The following is a 14,915-nucleotide window of genomic DNA, read 5'->3' on the forward strand; positions in this document are numbered from 1 at the left end:
CCTGATGTGCTCCAGGCCACTCTCCCTTGGATCTTTAGTTTCAGAGTCTCTTTTTTTATTGTTTTATTGTATTAGATGTGATTATACCAAGGGGGAGGAGCTTTGGACCACTAAAAGAATGTTTTGAAGTCAACGTGGAAACCTGTTGAGAACCAGAAGCTGAATGATCACCAAAACCAGGAGAGCAGACAGCAGAGCCTCGCTCAGCTTCCCCTTACTGAAAGTGGTCACACCAGGAGCTACAGAGGCCAGCTTGAGGACAAATCGTACAGTACGGAGGTGATTTATGGTCCCTCTGAGTCTGTGGATGATTAAGACACAGCAGGTTCAGATAGGGACGAGAAAGGCTTGACCAGACACACTCAAGCTCCGAGGTCAGGTTACCAAATGGTCAGCTGGGCAAAAAAAATCCATGTGTAGTTTGGAAAATACTCAACCTCAACTTTTGATGGGACAACTGCATTCTTGTTGCAATTGCAATGGACTGGGTCTGGCTTTTAACTAAACCTATTCTCGGTTGGAGAAAGAAAATAAATTGAAGAGCAGTTGAAAGCAGAGGCAGGGGTTGGTCTTTAAATCCACTTTTTCTGTATAATGGCAGTCATTTTTGACTCTAAAAACTAGTTTGTAAGACTCCTTCTGGCCTTAAGTAACTGCAGAATTATTATCAGATCTGTTGGACTAAATTGTAATACCTGTAGCATGTCAGCTACATAAGGTTTGACCTTTGATTGTATAGAATATTTGGTTAAACCACTTAATGACTTGGCTCCTTCCAGGGTTTCCTGTGGAGTAGTAAAGTGGAGCCCACCCAGCCTGAATTAAAAATCTGAACTAATTTCAGAACTAAAAAAAGCTTTTCTCAAATTTAGAAGGTAAAGTAAAACAGGAAAAGACATGGAAAACAAACATGGATTTATGTAGTGCAACAAGAAACGTAATTAACATGGAGACTTGTTTGATTCAGTTGAATTGCTGATTGTTACAAAACATGTTTTATTTTTTGGTGATGAAGCAAAGCAGTATGTGAAAACAGAAAACCTTAAGTGCTAAATGGTAAACAGACTTGAGCCTGCATAGCGCTTTTCTAGTCTTCTGACTACTCAAAGAGCTTTTACACAGCAGGTCACGTAGCAGGTAAAGTGTCTATCAGTATTAAATAATCCAGTCATATACATTCATACTCCACCAACAAAGCAGGAGCAACTCGGTGTTAAGTGTTTTGCCGAGGGCACATCGGTGATGTGGCTGCAGGAGTTGGGGATCAAACCCCCCGTGCTTCCGGTTCAGAGATGACTGACTCTACTACTGAGCCACAGTTGACCGTGCCTCCTGTGGAAAAAGTAATGACAAACAACTAATGTTTTTTTTTGCTCATGATGATAACATCTAGCAGTGAGATTGTGGATAGTGACCAACTAAACCGGATGTCTTTAACATCAGCTTTCCAAAGTGTTGCAACTCCAAATACAAGAAAAGCCAACTGAAAGGCAGTCGAAAGTGTGTTAGTTCTTGACTTTTACATAAACATGGTGTTGCAGCGTGATGACTTCATTGAAACTGGTCTTACCTCCTCAAGACGTAAAGAGCTGATTCAAGGCTGACTAAACCGTTACAAAGAAAAAGAAAAGACGATAATTCAATATCTGTAACTTAATCACTGAAAAGATAGCGGCTACACCTTGAAATAAACAATAGTGGCCTAACATATGAAACAGTATCACCTTGTATTTTGTATGCCCACTGTTCCTGCAGTTTTGGAGTTGATAAACCTCGGTACATCCCTGCGTGCTGAGAGGAGTCGTGATGCTGCATGTCGCTAACAGATTCAAACATGACCTGCAACAGATGCACAGCTTAATTTCCTCTGCAGACTCTAATGGAGACAAATGGACGATTTGGGGAGCGACAGAAGGTGTGGCACATCTATATTCATCTAAATTTCCTCACATTTGTGTCTTCATAGAGTTGGTGTCAAGTCTAACGCGGGTGGATATCTGCTGCTGACTGCTGCTCGGTTTAAAGGACTGAACAAAGGGTTTCTCTCTCTGTTGTGTGACCTCAGACCTTCCTTTTTAGCTTCAGATTAACAGCTTTAAGAGGGTTTATAGTCACTGTTTTCCCCACTAATATGAATTCAGTCTGACATAATGATGATGATGATACCGGCAAACAGTGGAGAGGCTGCTCACAGCCAGACACTAACTGCCAAGATGTGGCACTGTGAACATTAGCACAGTGAATAGTGAATTCTTCATAATGCCATCTTATATTAATTGGGACAAACTTGTTTGCTGCTCCTCCTGCTGCTCTGAGCATGCTCAGATTCTATCATAAATGATCGGGGGCCACAGAGGCTTTCAGATTTGAAGATTTGAAAAGATAAAACTATGGGAGCAGAGATGCACAGCAGCAGGAGGGCTGAAGCCTCCTGCCTGATAAATGACTTGGACAGAAGCAACTCTGATGATGAATGGTTTGAATGTTATATGTTTTTTTCATATCTGGTTCAGGTTTAAAGTGTTTTCTGATACGTTTTATATGTGCATCTGTGAAACATTTTATTACTTTCGACAAAGTGGTCCTGTCTGAAGTGATGGTTTGGGTTTAGTTAACGGACTCTTACACTATTCTTTTATGGTTTGCTCTTTATGCAATGCACAAGACACGATGTTTTTTCTATCTAAAAAAGTAGCAAACTTTTACTTTCGTTTCCATCCATTATTCCAAAACACCATCATAATATTCCAGATATATTACATCATAGGTGAACATACGTTTGATCACGCATTTTGACATTTTGGAGTAATATGCCGTTTTTTTTAAAATATACATCGGTGTAAATGGTGAGTGGACTTCAGCTTGTATGGCGCTTTTCTAGTCTTTTGACAACACAAAGTGCTTGTACACCGCATGTCACACCTACACATTCACACACTGACGGCAGGGGTTGCTATGGAGTGAGACCATCAGGAGTAACAAATCCCATTCAAACACATTCGACCACCGCCGACTAAGCAGCGGGAGCAATTCAGAGTTAAGAGTCTTGCCCAAGGACACATCGCACATGTTGCTGGATATCGAACCCTTGACCTTCCGGTTCAGAGAGGACTGACTCTACCGACTGAGTCACAGCCGGTTGAGTGTCAGTACTTCCCCTTACAAAAGTGGCATATATCAAGGCACACTGGCCTCTCGGTGTTCGATAAAGGAAAACAACATCAGACCCACTGATGCTAAAAATATGAGGAAATAAATAGTTTGACATGTTGCTTCATAACTAGAGCCAACCCTGTGTGCTGGTGTAAAATCCTGGTTTCTGGTTTGAGGCTTTCCAGCAGATGTTGAACATTCTGCCAGGTTTTTCTTCCATTCAGATATTCAGATAGGATCAGTGAGGTCAAAAAGTGGAGTAGAGGGTTCAAGTCTGGATTTCAGTTTGCATTCAAGTTCATCCCAAAAGTGTTGGATGGGGTTGAGGTCAGAGTTCTGTGCAGGCCAACTTCTTCAACTCCAAACTGGGAAAATAACTAAAACAGAAACAGCCTTGACCCCCCCCCCTGTTCCAACGTCAGCCCATCTCTTTGTAAAAAAACTCTGCACCATCGCATGTTGTTGATTAGTGAGCAGTAGGTGAATGGCTAATTACTCCAGGCCTTCTTAATGACACCGTCTGCTCTTTTGCCTTTGAATCCTAAATGAGAACTGGCTCTCGCGCACACAAACAACAATAAAAGATATTTAACAGTAATTGTCTGGCAGCAACAAAAGACGATGACATTTCAGAGCGTGGCATTGCCGTCGTCGTCGCTAATTGAGCGCCGTCGCACCTGAAGATTTATGGAGGAGCTGAACAGCGAGTCGTCCTCTGCTCTGCAAGGACGCTCTGCTGCCGTGGAGAAGAAAGGAGAGGAGGACGACTGCTTTTTGAACGCGCACACACAAAACACACAAAAAAGTGAAGGTTGTTTTTTCAATACAGCACCTGGGAAAAAAATACACAGGAAATTAGCCTCAACAATTCACCATACTTGCTTGTCGAAACTAGATTCATTAAAAACAAACACTTTACTTTCTTTGACAACTTCTAGTCTCACATTTCGCAATTGGTCATTATTTTTTTCACTCCAATCTTGAAAAACGTAATGCCAAAAAACAAAGCGACCTCTGAACTGAAGGAATGATGAGTCCGAGAAGCCGTAAACAACTTGACACATTTATTTTGAATTCCTTCCACTATATCAGAAGGCGCCAGATGGTTGTTTTAACATAAACTAGTTAGGGTTTACTTTGGGCTGTTGGGAGCATCTGAAAACGACCACCTACTGTATATATTTTTTGCAAAGTAGCTTGCCACCTCTTTTATTTCTCACACATTTATACTTTGCCTGAATTCCATTACCTGAATATATATTAACATGTTCTTAGCACCCTTTGAACACACTTTATCTTTCAACCCCAGTTTGGTACCATTATTCCCAATGTTTGACCACCATGAATTTCACCTAATTAGAAAATTAGGTGAAATACAAACATGCTGTTACTTGTATCATCTTGTGTGTGCCCCTTGCTGCAATTTTCCTGCAATGCATACCAGGGATGTGTACGCCACTCCTACTCCTTAGCCAAGATGGGTACCATTTCTTTGTGGAGTGTTTAGCTACTGAATCATGTTTATAATCCAAAAAAACTACCACCTATGTCTTTCTAAATTTTCTAAATCTTTGATTCATCATAATTTACTTTGCCTCCACCTAAACCCGATAAGTTTCAGGCTTGATGGCCGCTTCACCAATGTCCTTTGATTCAAGTTTGCAACCATTAATGCCCATCCTATTACTTTCCATGTGGGGTTCCCTTGCATAATAATAATAATAATTATAATAATAATAATAATAACCCTGCAAATCATGCCAGAACAGTTTGCACCACTTCTATTCCATAGCAAGTATTTCTAAGACTTTTTAAGGATTTTCAACTCAAATTGTTACAGACAATCTTTCCAAAATGCATGCAGAGTAATGTGAAAACCATTCAGCAACATTTACAGACTATTAAACTGAAAATGGTAAAGAGGAAATATGAAAGAAAACATGACAAGCATGTTTTAGTAGCAACAAAACTAGCTTGGTTTATAGTGAACTAGACAACACAAACACTACATATTCATTCCAACAAGATAATGATATAAAAACACATTAGAAGAAGTAAGATTATATTTTTGCCACCAATCTAACCAAATTGTGGAGGTAAAACTTAAAAATGTTCCCTGAACTTCTGTCTTATGCCGTTGAAAATAACAGAAGGTTGTTCACATCTTTGTAGATTATGGGCCGATCAGAAAAGAGCTGACCCGAGTTTACCTTAGTTGCAGATTTGGTCCCTGTTTGATTAAATACTGCTGCAGTGACTCAGCTGTGAGGGCGCACCGTTTCTACCATCACAGTCGCTCATTTATTGGATTTCCATTTAAGACAAACAGAAGAAATGAAGGAGAGTAAATCAGACAGTGGATTCAGCTCAGCAGGCAGCAGTTAAACCGAACTTCCTGGGACTCAGCTGGGAATCATAACGTTCCAGTGAATTACAGAAATGTCCTTTCCCAGGTTTTATGGCCTTCCTGCTTTACTGCTGCTTCGCCCCCACAGGAACTGTTGGGAAAAATTAAACTGCTGCTGCTGCTGGAAGAAAGGTGTTTATACCAAAGAGACAAAGTGAAGAGAGTGTGAAAAGTTTTCTGTTGCAGTGTCCTGCTTTGGTCTTAGAGATGAATACATGGAGACTGTCAGCGTCTCGCAGAAACAAGGACAAATGAACACTTTCAAATGAGAAAATAGTAATAGGTTTAGTGTTTCCTGAATACCCATTATTCAAAGACAAAGCAGTCAATAACAAATACTCTTTCTGGCTTTAAAAACACAACGACACAAAAACATTTGAATAGGTAGCAATTCAGTAGCAATTATTACGCTTTAGTTGGCTCACAAGCGGCGACCTCCACTTTGAAAATTGAAGCCAATGCAGATGTGCTAAAAAAACTCATCAGTTATGATTTTATTAAGACTAAGAGTTTACATTTGCATAATTAGGGGTGTGTTAGAGTTGACTGAGGAGTGGATGTGTTGTCGCTGTTAGCCAGGAGATTTCAGAAACCAATGGGCATAGTCACTGAGATCATGTTTTTACAGTGCTCCTAAACTGATTTTAAACCTCTGAAACTCATTTTTACACAATTAGTTTTACTCCTGGTGTCATGCCAAGTGTCTAAAACACATCCCATATTAAAATGTCCATTTTTAACAGCAGAAATAAACATGTTTACAACCTGGCACAAAAAACGATCTTGGACTGATTTGTTATTTACTTTATCAGCCCACACTGTACATGTTTTTTTTTTTATAACTCAACCATCTTGATTTGATGAAGGATACACGTTATGCATAATTAGGAACCTGGCTGATCTGACTGCGGTCAGTCGTGTAGTAACAGTTTGTCAGCTCTTTGCCTGTTGTTAGGTTGACTGAAAGTTTGATGTCAGCATTTCCAATATGGCGACGGCAGACCACCATTGATCGGCCCTTGAGAAACTAATGGGTGACGTCTCTGAGACTTAGTTCTAATGTATATAGTCTATGTGCTTCACCTACTTGTGACCTAATAGAAACTTCCAGGCCAGAACATGGCGCAGTGGAAGAGTTTAGTGAAGCCAATATCTTAAAAGGTAAAAGAAACTGGGCTAAACATGTACGAGACCCTTCTCTCATACTCATTCTTCCACCTCCCAAAGTTTTAAACCTGTAATCGAGGACTTCTCCACCGTGGTTTTGCCAGTTTTCTTCAGTAAAGAGTTTGATTTATCTTCCAACACTGACTGCAGTAAATAAAAGTGCCTGTAAACTGCCAACTAGGATTTGATTGATTTCTGGGAGGCTGATTCCTCTTAAAGCCGACAACATTTCCCATCAATAATATCTTCAGACGGACTCTTTCAGGGGAATAAAGAAAATGCTTTTCTCCTCCGAAACAGGTTTATTATAAAATATACATGTCTGTAGATATCACTGTGTTATGTTAAAATGTGTGCAGGTTAATCAAGGTTGTATTGATTAGTTCTTCAATTGATGAAACTTTAATCAGGTCAGACCGCAGCAGATCAGGTTAATAATAGCTGCATGATTGGCTTCTTACACAGGTCCTGGGAAAGGCTGTCATCCTATTGGCTGGTTGTTACCCCCTCCCTCCTCCTCTCAGCATGTCACAGCGAGGCAGCGCTTGGCTTTCATTAGGCTGACCATTGATCTGCAGTAGCGAGACGGAGCGACGCTTTAATGGGGGACGACTGGCAGCATGTCGGCCTGTCCGTACTGCTCCGCCTCCTCCGCCATCATCATCTACTCCTCCTCCGCCGCCATCATCCACCCCTCCTCAACTGTCTGAGAGCGAGGTGGCTGAAGAAGGGAGGAGTAGTGGAAGTGTAGGGAGGAAATGCAGGATTAGGTCGAAAGCACAGAGGTGAAAAAAGAAGGAATAAAGTGAAGTCAAATGCGTTTATTGTATTTCCACTTTTCAGTGTTTTAAAAAGAGGTGTGGATAGAGAGATAAGGAAAGGAACATGTGGGACATATGGAAGTGGATAGCAACAAGGACATGTACAAGTTAAAACAAATAAACAGATGGTTGAGGGGGCGTTTAAAGTGTTTAAAGTGCTGGGAAATTGAAATTATGATGGAAGGAGAAGGCCATAGATAATGAGTTTCAAGAGGGATTTTTTTTTTCATTGACTATGTTTGTGATTGTGCAGCTGAAAGGCTCTCAGGGATGATCCAGAAACGTGGACCTGACCCCATTATCAAACGTACAATATGTCGAATTGTGTTCCAATGTTAACACTAAAATATCTGATATTAAATAAAAATGGACTAACCCTATGACGAGTACTTACTGTACATTAGTTCAAACGTTTCCAACAGTTATCAAACCAGACAAATCCTTACTTTGATAGTTGTAACGACATGTGTCTTGTCTTGGCCGGCCGCCATGACAGATACAACATGTTTATCGTTGCCTTGGAAACACCGGTTGTTGCGTCAATGACCACAACATAAGGAAGTGGGAACTGCTACTGAGAGCGGCCGTACTGTTGCTGTATGTGCTGCCGTGATAAAACTGTAATGTAAATTATACTTGGATACATCGTCGGTAAACATATTCTCTTCCTCAGGTCTGTTTCGCCCGTCCATCATAAATACATTACACACGCTGGTCATCCATCAATTACACTTACGCAGTGCCGCATCGTTCCAGACAGAAGTCTTCTGCATGTGAAAGGTTTTGAAAAATTGGTGCCACGCCCTTATATATTACTCTCTAGCTGCTCGTGGCTGAGCTCCTCTGTGCATAACCTTCAAAAACGGATCCAGCAGGGTAGCCCGCACGTCCTCGGGTGAAGAAAAATCACGGCGGACACAGACAGCAAACAGACAGACAGACAGCAAACAGACAGACAGACAGACAGCAAACAGTTGCTGAGCAATCCGTCCATACATTGAGAGTTGACATTACAAGCCCCTGTTTTTGTCTCAGGGGTTAGGTCACTGTGGTTCTACTTTGTTTACCATGATGATTATTTAAGGTGCACTGCGTCCTCTGACACGCCTGGTTTAGTTTGATGTTTCCCAGGTCAGCATTTATTGAATTTCTCTGAGTGATTTTGCAGAGATTAGCTTCCAGAGATCTGCTTTACGTTAATGCAGCTGCACCTGAAACTGGATTACAGCTTCCTGTTTGTGCTCCCCCTGACATTTAATCTACTCTTCATTTGAAAGACCAAACCTCATATTACAGACTCAGGTTAAGGTGTGTTTGACCATTTCGTTGTCAGTCATCCTTCCTTCCATCTTTGTTATCTATCCCCCTCCTCATCTCTCATCTTTTTACATGTCTTAAATCTTCATATTCATTTTTTTCTTGATAAACTTTTATTTTTTGGGGGATTCCTCTTCATTTCCTCTGTTTCTGACCTCCATCATGACTCACGTATTTAATTTGTTTCTGCTTTCCAGGTTTTGTTTTTTTTCCCACGTCTGTGCATTACATTGAAGATCTTAGGAGAAGCACAGAGTTTATATCCTCCACCTTTGTGTCCTCCTCTCTCCTATTGTACCTTTCACACATTGACTTGTGCCTGTCTCCTCTCTTCACTCCCTTCATCTTCTCCTCCTCTTCCTCCTCCTGCTGTCTGCTTTGAAGCCCTGGAGACGACACTGGTCCCACTGGGACTTCTTCAATAAATATTAAAGTCGAGTCCCATCAGGTCAGAGCGGAGAGCTTCAATATGGATGAGTCTGAATATTGTGTCTGGAGCTTCTTCATTTTAATAAAGAAACACCGGAAATTATCGAAAGCAAATAACTACTTGACAAATAAGCCCAGAAGAAGAAGAATGCATGTATTGATAGCTAACAATGTGTGGTTTAAAACAGCTTCCTAATTTTTCTGTTGCGTTCCGTCATAATGACAATCCCTACTGCAAATTATAAAGGGGAACATAATGTATGAGAAAACTCAAAAAAAGGAAAAAGGAAAAAGAAGCTGTTTCTTAGAGAAAAGTTAGATACTTGAGCATGCAAATAAAGAAATTCAAAATAGATACCAGTACGGTTAACTCTTTTGGCCTTTACAATATGTTTATAAATGGAATACGTGATCACAATATGTATTCATTATGATAGTCATGTCTATACTTTTTTATAAGTATATTATCAAGGTTAAAAAAAATAAATTATAGGTTAAAAAATAAACAATTTCAAAATAAAGTTACAAGTTGTGACGTCTACAAAATTTTAAAAAAAGGAACTTAATACAGCCTCATAAGTGTTGTTCTCTTTTTCTTTTTAAATAAAACGCATGCACATATATTTCACTCATATTCTTTCTCTGTGTCATTATTTTTGTTTCACACATTTCTTGTGTTGCAAAACTGAATGCATTTACATTTTATTACATTTGTAACAATTTGTACAGTCAGTATATTGTTAAGCATATTGTCTTCAATCTGTTCTCTTCTTTATGCACAACTTTTTTAAATGAGTTGATACGTTTTGCTGTTACCAATCACACAGGTTATAAGAGTATAGTTTTTACATTTATTTGATATTAGATTTCTCCTCACTTATTCCAATTGCTGCACTGTTTTCCCTCTCAGACTCTAATTAGATTGTGTTCTGCTTAAGTTATACATATTGCATATATATATGTATCTGTCAGAGCACAGATGGGAGCCTGAGATCTGAGACTTTTCTTGCCAAAAACTCCTCTGTAATTATTGAGTGCATGGAAATAAAAACAAACAAAGATTGAACTGCGCACATCGTGTGCGGACACAGATGGAGGAGCGAAGCTGCGGCTAACAGGCTGCTAACAAGCTGCTGATTTTACATCTTGACAATTAAACTTTGACCCTTGAAATGGACTCAGTGAATAAACTGAGAGGTTCAGATAGAGATTAAAAATGATTTTAATGATGCTGCACGCTATTCAGGTCAAACTTTTTTAGGACTGATGGTGATGTTAGACTTTTTTTTTTTAATGTGATTGAGTGACTTATGTGATATCATGTGATCTGTGCAATAACAGATATTTAAAAAATGCAATTAGACTTGTTCATCATTTTTTTAAGAACAGACATAATGGTCAAAAAAGAGTTAATGGAGGACAAAACTTTTGTGTCAAGGTCAACTTCTCTGCAACAAAGTAGTTCTGGTTTCATATTACGAGACAGTTTGTTTCTCAAGCTACAAAAGTGACTTTTCGGCCAACAAAATCCAAACTGTTCATCCTTGCCTTGTAGGGAGGTTTGGTCTAAACTGCCAGACTTTTCTTACATGGGATGAACAACCCCCAAGCATAATGCCTCAAGCAAGAAGAGGCCTTCAAGAAATCAGATATAAAAGTTCTTTCAACAGAACAAAGAGCCCATAAACTGTAATCTATAAAACAATGCTCTGTTCTATATTCACAGCTCTGTTTTTTGTTCTGAAAATGATGAATCCAATTAATTTGCAATTTGGGATCCAAGTTATTTGGATTCTTTAATGAAAAAGTGAACTTGCGGGCAAGTGATTGAAGGGTGAACACAGACTTTCAGATGTCAACAGTCGGGACGGGACACAAAAGAACCAGAGACAGACAGAAATGAAGATTGGGAGTAATTAGAAGAAACCATTAGTCATTGGTCAAAACAGAAACATTCAGACACAAAGATCCCATCTGTGGGTCAAAGTCTCCCACTCTTTGCTTCTGGAGTCTCACCAAAAAAAAAAAAAATCCAATTCAGACGATAAAGAAATCCGATAGATACAAGATGATTTGATGTTCATTGGACAGTTCGGCTAATGAGGAGGCATTTCCTCACTAAATGAGGCAGCAGACTTAATGAAACATTTGTTTTCTTTCTGCAGGAGACGTTCCCTCATGGGCCAACCAAAAAGCCCAAGCCGGCCGGCTGGAGATAACACTGAAGTCACCAAAGATTAGCGAGTGCTTGGCTCTCTGAACTGCACGTGCCAGAGACTCAGATTCTGTAGAGAAAAGTCAAAAACGGACTCAGACAAAATCTGGCTGTCTGTTGTTTGTTTCTTCTCCTCCTGCTGCAGTTATCAGTTTGACGGGAACTGGGCAGCAGGCTTCTCTGTGGAGTTTGCACTTATGGTCTCCCCCCCCCCCACAATGCACCTGGCTTTCTTCCATTCAGGTTCAACTTTAACCCTCTTCAGGTTTCCCACTTCCTGTAAGTGGGAGTGTGAAACATGACATCCCTGCTGACCTCTTGTTCATATTCCATAGAAATAATAACAAACTGAGTTACTGTTTGAAGAGTTTGGTCCAGTGTCTGAAGAAACCGAGAGCAGCTGGGATAATGATGCTGCCAAGATGTATGCACATGCAAACATCCTCATGTGCATGTTTAGTTTGTGTTCAGATACTCTAAAGATATTGTTTAAAGTATATTCTACACATTTGTACACTTTACACTTACGGACAAAACAGAAAACAAGCGTGCCGAGCCTGCAAGTATAATTATCAACTGGATTTTTATTGTGCATCTTGTAAATTCATTGTGCTTTTGTGAAGTGTTTTTGTTTTGATTTGTCTTTCTTTGTTTTGTTTTTTCTTTTCTCTGGACCTTGGATCTGTAATACATTTGAAATGAATTCTAATTAATTAAATTCACGGTTTTGTCAAAGGAGAAATCACATTTCAGATGATTTAATGCACAAAGTGAATGTTAAAGGCAGAAGTCTGTTTTGCAAGTGTACCTTGTAGTAAAATATCGATGTAATGCTGATTTGCATTGTTAGGTTTAAGCTTAGTTGTATTGATTGTATGTAATGTTCTCAATTGGACATACTTTTGTAAGTTGAACATTTTTCATGTCGGGTCTCTGAGACTTTTAGAGCTTTGTCACCTAACTTTTATTTCTCTGTTATTTGCTCAAATGTCATGTCATCTTTGCAAGTCAAGTCAGTAAAGACACGCACATGTTCCCCCAAAATGCTGAAATACCTTCCAGCTTACAGCTACATAATGCCATTAATGCTATCATCATTTGAATCAGTATTTTGAGTTTTTCATGCAGCATTGAGAACTTAAACCATAAAGTATGAAAAATGGCAGCTGAGATATTTTGAATAAAATGATGTCGAGAGTTAAAGGTGAATAGTAAATGGTAATTATTTCCATTGTATAAAATCAAATATGTATAGCTTTAGTATGACTTTTAATGTTTTATGAGCTAATCTGAGTTTCATCATGGTCTTCATGACTTTGTTTAACTTCCTCTCATTACTCTCTCTGTGTGGGGAAGAAGCCAGCACCAGCAGCAGCCACCACGAGTCCATCTATTTGTTCCGCGGAACATTCTTCAGCTTCCTCCACCTCTGTAGCCGTTCATTCCTCAGATCTGTCCTTTTCTCTGACATTTGCACAAATGCTAAAGGGCCAGAGCTGTTTGCCTTCCTCCATGATGGAGGACGAGGAGTCTCAGCTCGGTGGCAGCCGCAGAGAGCTCCACATATGAATTCAGCCCAGTTTCCCCTCCACATCCACACGGCCTGGGGATGAAATCCATCTCTGTGATGAGACAATGATTTGCTGAGCTCCATTGTGGCTGCAGAGAGGCAGCAGAGGGGCGAATTTGCATGTAAATGCACGAGGAAATGATTCTGCTACGACGGCGAGGCGTTGTGCCCCTTCTTTACCTCCTGATGTGTTTCGCTCCGACGCCGCAAAACACATCGAACTGCAGCAGCACAAATACACACAGACACACAGAACTCAGAGGGAAATTCATTTACATTTTAGATTTCAATTCCAACTCAGGTGGTGCTCACAGTGTTCAAGCCAAACCTTAGTGGACAAAAGAAAGCCAGATGGAAAAATATAATCCTGGTGATGAAGAATTGAAGGAAAATAAGGGCAGGCCAAAGGAGGAACACAGCAATAAAGAAAAGTTTCCAATTTAAACCTCCATACATCAGGTTTGATCTTTTTTTTGCAGGTCTATGAATCATGTTTCCTTTACCGGTATTTTTTTATAAACTTTTTGCAGTCACCTGTACAACTTTAGTGACACCTCATGCCCAGAGTGCAACTCAATGGTTCCACTTTGGCAAATAATCTATCCTTGCATTTTAAAATGGGTAAAATTGCAGTTATGGATCAACAAAGTACACAAAATGGATACGTGCAGGAACCCAGTTTGTGAAAACCCTAAAAAAGGAAACATAGATACACATCAAAAAGACAAATTTAAAAAAAAAGTGACACCAAAATACATCTAGACCTCCACTGAAAAGCCCCAAAAGATTTCACATTCAACAGTTTTTTTTCATTCAAATGTTTTTCCCTGGGTGTTCTGTTTTACAGTTCTGTCAATTGCTATGGCGAACCAAGTGCAGCCATTAGTTATAGACACTTCAAATAAAGCAGACATAAACTCTAATGTCATTTTGTTCTCTTTCACATCCATGACATTCACCATCAGCCTCTTAAGATGTCAGTGGTCAGACTGTTCAGCTGTATTCTCACCCACTAAAAAACTTCAGAGCTGTGATGCATTCACTGTCCTCGCTCATTGCTCATCACTCAGTTGGCCTCTGCATGTCGAGATGCTGATATTAACAAGCATCATTTCCCATAAGCTCCAGGATCTTTATGGGTTACACAATGTTAAACTGAAAATGTACCATCCCTCTGAAACAAAGACTCAACAGTCATGTTACTTGTTGTAACATTCATTGCTAGAAAGACTAAGTGAGTCAGTGTTATTAGCAAGAAATCAAAAGTCAGTGTTACTTTTAAAGAGGATTTCTGATAGCTTTTTGGCCTGAATAAGTGGAGTTTGCATGATTCTTGTCACAGATTTTGTTCCATTTCTTTGTTTAAGTGACTTGCAGGATATCCTAGTTTGACTCAAAATTAGAGACCGCTTCCCCGGAAATGCATGCGAGAATGCATTGGTGTCTTCAGAAATGGCACACTATCAACACATATAACTTAACTGACATACATGACCCCCTTGAGGCCCAGAAGAATTACAACTGTAATCACCAAAACTTCTGACACTCCTACAATGTTTCTTTCTTTCAACCACAACCATGGCTCTTTCTGTACAAAATGGTGATTTAAACTAAACTAATGAAGGTTCCATAACAATGCAGAAATATTTCATTTAAAACAAACTATTACCTTTCCCTAATTGAGTTGTTTTTGAATGGAACAAACCAAACGTTATCCTGCAGTGTGAGATCTGTGACCCTTGACAGGGTTAGCAGGTATGGATCATGAGTAAAATGACTCCTGAAGGGCTGGTTGTACTTCCCCCTCTCTTTAAGATGAAAGTTTGGATCCCAGTG

This window comes from Labrus bergylta, chromosome 9 (assembly GCF_963930695.1).
Source record: "Labrus bergylta chromosome 9, fLabBer1.1, whole genome shotgun sequence".
NCBI lineage: Eukaryota > Metazoa > Chordata > Actinopteri > Labriformes > Labridae > Labrus > Labrus bergylta.